At 32.9% G+C, this 5,000-nt stretch overlaps 1 protein-coding gene across 1 annotated transcript in view; it reads left to right on the forward strand.

Moving 5' to 3' along the window:
* The window catches only part of LOC137648719 (uncharacterized), a 203,302-nt gene that overhangs the window by 108,968 nt on the left and 89,334 nt on the right, over positions 1 to 5,000 (forward strand). The gene's annotated exons all lie outside the window — the stretch shown is intronic.

A 5,000-nucleotide genomic window follows, 5' to 3' on the forward strand; every position in this document is an offset into this window, starting at 1 on the left:
TTTTTATTTTTATATATCATTGTTGTTGTTATTGGTGACGGTCACTTAATAAATATGGTTGTGGTTATTAGGAATATGATACTGTTTCTTGTCTTGTAGAGAGGTGTTATTATAGTTACATTTTTTATCATTATGCCTTATATTTTTCCTGTTTGTATAATCATTATTATCATCACCTCCTCCTACGCCCATTGACTCAGAGGGCCTCGGTTAGATTTCGCTACTCGTCTCTATCTTGGGCTTTTAAATCAATACTTCACTCATCATCCCCCACTTCACGCTTCATAGTTCTCAGCCTTGTAGGCCTGGGTCTTCTAACTCTTCTAGTGCCTTGTGGAGCCCTGTTAAACATTTCGTAATAACAATGTGTTTTAGAGCATCTGCGTATAATTATGCAAAGGGGAGCGTCACCTTATCGTGGTTGATCGCGAAAAAATAAACCCACCAGAAAGTGAATCTCAGTATGGGAAACTTAGAACTCTTGAGTGTGCTATTCAATTTTGAATATTTTTAGGTTTTGAATGTTGATTTCAACTGGAAAGTTAATATAGCGTTATTGGAAATATTTCAAACATTCTATTTTAAAATATCTAAAATTTTTGTCGAAAAATAAGTGAGTATGTTTTAGGAAAAAATATATAGTTTTCTGTTGGGTAGTATCTAGATATTCTCTTGAAAAGAGGGAGCACTTAAGAAGTATCAAAACACGGTATTGAGAAGTATCTAAACATTCTATAGAAAAATGGGCTATTTCTTTTATAAGAATATAAACATTCTTATGGCAAGGAAGTCCTTTATAAAATTTTAAAATGCAATTCTCAACAGAAGAAATAATCCTCATTATCTCCAATCCATCACCATCACCTCTATCACAATCCCCACACCTTTGCCCCTTACGAATGAGCCATAGATTGATTCACGTTGAGCCAATAAATCAGAATTTAGACTGACAAGAGCATTAGAAGAAAAACTTTCATAGATCACGCACTGCAGACATCTGGCTTATTACAGAGAGAGAGAGAGAGAGAGAGAGAGAGAGAGAGAGACTTACTCTCGCTCTTAAGTTTTGTGGTTAACATTCTCCTTCTCTGACGTTTTCCCGTAACTGCCGATTTGCTTTGAGGGCTGTGATTTGTTTCTTATGCGGACTGCAGTAGTTATTTCTCAGTCAAGATTAGTTTGGCTGTTGATAAGGATTAACTTCTTATATTAAATGGAACCATTGAAATTGAAATTAAACCCATAATAATTTCTTGCTTATATTAAATTTTCAAAAGTGTCTTTATAGTTAATTTAAGCAAGCGCAGCACTTACTTTCATAAGTAGGTCCACAGCAGCTATCTGTGAAATAGTTTTAATGTATTTGAAAAACATCTTTATCATCATTCACAACGAAGCATACTTGCAAAACTACTCGAAAATGCCATTTACTTGATAGGAGTACAATATTCAAATGTGAATCTTTAAAAAACCAGACAAGACAAGTGCTGACTATTATTGTTATTGCCTCAGTCATTAAGGAGTTTTGTTGTAACCTCAGAGTCCAATGGACCTCGAGCGTGTCTCCACTTTTCATTCATTTTCTATATTACTTTGTCGTTCGTGAGTTGCCTGACTCGCTCGCTAATGAAGTGGTGTCTGGTCTGAATGAAAGTGAGGAGCAAGTGATTTGTATTCAGACCACTCTTGCCTTTTATTTGTTGGGTTTCATAATATTTACACTGTGCATCACGTCTTCAGATGTTAGCGCTCTCTCTCTCTCTCTCTCTCTCTCTCTCTCTCTCTCTCTCTCTCTCTCAGATGAGTCCATTTTGCTATTCATGATATTGAGCTTGGAAAAAGAAAATACGAACATTTTATTTCCTGAAGATCATGTGGACTCCATTTCATAAAACCTCTTATACACTTTATACATAAACATTCTTTCCAATGAACTCAAATTCATAAAACCTATTATACTCTTTATACATAAACATAGTTTCCAGTAAACTCAAATTCATAAAACCTATTATACTCTTTATACATAAACATAGTTTCCAGTAAACTCAAATTCATAAAACCTCTTATACACTTTATACATTGTTTCCCGTGAACGCAAATTCATAAAACCTCTTATACACTTTATACATAAACATTGTTTCCCGTGAACGCAAATTCATAAAACCTCTTAAACACTTTATACATAAACACATGCTTATATTACCGCAAACAAATTTCACTACCGCTCTACTAGATGCTGTGATATCAATCTTGCTAAAGCACCACTCTCATAATGACCTCGCTTATCTTAAAGCGAACATATGTATACTGGTGCTTTGGAGTCCATGACTGTCAATCACGCGCGAGTAATTTGCATGCGGGATTACCTTTAATTTCTGGGTCATGTGCTTTTGAAAAGTTCAGAAAAAGGGAGGATGTATCCCGCTGGTTCTTCGAGTGACTTCCAACAGGATATAGCTGTTTTACCTGTAAATTGCTTCATTGTCTTGAGCAATGCTTATGTTAATTTGTATGTTTTGAAGTGATCATTTCTTAGAAATTGCCATGTTTCTTACTTTTGGGGTTCCTTTGAATATATTTGTTATTATTATTATTATTATTATTATTATTATTATTTTTATTACTTGCTAAGTGACAACCGTAGTTGGAAAAGCAGGATACTATAAGCCCAGGGGCTTCAACAGGGAAAATAGCCCAGTGAGAAAAGGAAATAAGAGAAGTAATTAATGTTAGCGATCTGTATTTGAAGAGCACACGCACACACACTCACAGATATATATATATATATATATATATATTGTGTGTGTTTGTGTGTGTTTAGTTTATAGGCTGATGGAGTTGAATGAATCATCGCAAGACCTGTAAGTAAACCAGTTTTAACACTCTCTCTCTCTCTCTCTCTCTCTCTCTCTCTCTCTCTCTCTCATGGTCGATTACCTCCAGTTGTCGATCGACCTTATGATATTGAGACGTCTTTTGAAGATGAAGAACTCTTCCCTTTCGACGTGGTGAGACGTGTGATACAGGTGAAATTGATGAATAGTTCTGTTCTTGTGAATGAACTCTAGGTATGTATATATATATATATATATATATAGTGTGTGTGTACGTATATGTATGTTTAAGTATATATATGTATATATATGTACATTTTATATATATATATATATATATATAGAGAGAGAGAGAGAGAGAGAGAGAGAGAGAGAGAGAGAGAGTATGTGTATGCATATGTATGTTTAAGTATATGCATGTATATATATATATATATGTACGTATGTATGTGTGCATATATATATATATATATATATAATCTTTATGGACAAATTACTATAAAAATATATAGAAGTTTTCTTTATTATTATTTTAAGGAATATATTCTGGATATGATAACTGGCCGGAAGATTTAGATATGTAAATTCATCTCTCTTGATTTCATGTAAAATTTTATATTTATTATTTTCCTATTTTATACATTTGATGGAGCATTAAATGTTTGTGAGATCTTGCTTTGGAAGATAATGACCCATTAAAATTCTACATGTTTGTTTGCATATTTATAATAAATAGAGTAATATTTGCAAAGAGAATTCTGTAATAGCTCTTTGCATTTTTACTTTTAACTAGCTCGGTTGAATCCCACCGCAAATTAACTGCTGTTCTTTTTTTTTTTTTTCACTTGATGGTCACGCTGACACTGTAATTGCACCCATCATAACATATTATTCCTTCATTTTTATTGTTGTTGCTTATAATGAAGTTTTGCATGAGATTTGGTTTATAATGAAACATTGCATTTGATTTCATTTTATTTCTCTGAAGGACGTCACTGATAAGATTTGAGTTAAGATATAAAGATTGTTTTGAGGGTTACTGTTTTCAACTACATTCCAAATAGGGACATAGATTAAGCGGTTGATACTTTAAAGGTTATTATTATTATTATTATTATTATTATTATTATTATTATTTGTGTTAATCACAACCTACAGAAACTGGTGGTTTATAGTATGGTGTTTCCGGTTACAACCGGAATCCATCACTTTCTTCACTATAGGTGCAGTTGGGATATAGTGAATAAAGTGATGGTTTCTCAACAAAGCTGGATGTTACCCGGAACTCCACATTATTATTATTATTATTATTATTATTATTATTATTATTATTATCCTTTTTTTCTCTTCTTCTCTATTCCAGTCTTTCGACTGTGTGGTATTTATTATGTAAGGTTCCGGGTTGCATCCTGCCTCCTTAGGAGTCCATCACTTTTCTTATTATGTGCGCCTTTCCTAGGATCACACTCTTCTGCATGAGTCCTGGAGCGACTTCGGCCTCTAGGTTTTCTAGATTCCTTTTCAGGGATCTTTGGATCGTTCCTAGTGTTCCTATGATTATGGGTAAAATTTCCACTGGCATATCCCATATTCTTCTTATTTCTATTTTCAGGTCTTGACACATTATTATTATTATTATTATTATTATTATTATTTACTGTTATTATTATTATTATTATTATTTTTATTATTATCATTGTTATTATTATTATTATTATTATTATTATTATTTACTGTTATTATTATTATTATTATTGTTGTTATTATTATTATTATTATTATTATTATTATTATTATTATTATTATTATTCACAAAGACCGAACTCTATAAACGAGGAAATCTAAGTATCTCAGCATAGGAGCTAAAGTGTTATATATATTTTTTTTCTTTTCTGTTTTTTTGTCTCGCCTCCAGCGATGCCCCATTATCAAATGATGTCGGTGTCGGGCGAAATCCGTAATTAAAAATCTCGCTCTGATTTATCTCGACTTTGGCCCTGCAATTGCCGCCTTAATGATCATGCAGGTGGTCTATCTTTAACAAGGCGAGTGCAACATCCCCCGCGGATAAATGCCGCGCATTAGAGGTACATGATGCGCAGTGAACCTAATTTTATTCTTTGCGCAGGAGATTTGCGAATGTACGTATCTCTTATATGTTACAAG

This window comes from Palaemon carinicauda, chromosome 10 (assembly GCF_036898095.1).
Source record: "Palaemon carinicauda isolate YSFRI2023 chromosome 10, ASM3689809v2, whole genome shotgun sequence".
Classification (NCBI taxonomy): Eukaryota; Metazoa; Arthropoda; class Malacostraca; order Decapoda; family Palaemonidae; genus Palaemon; species Palaemon carinicauda.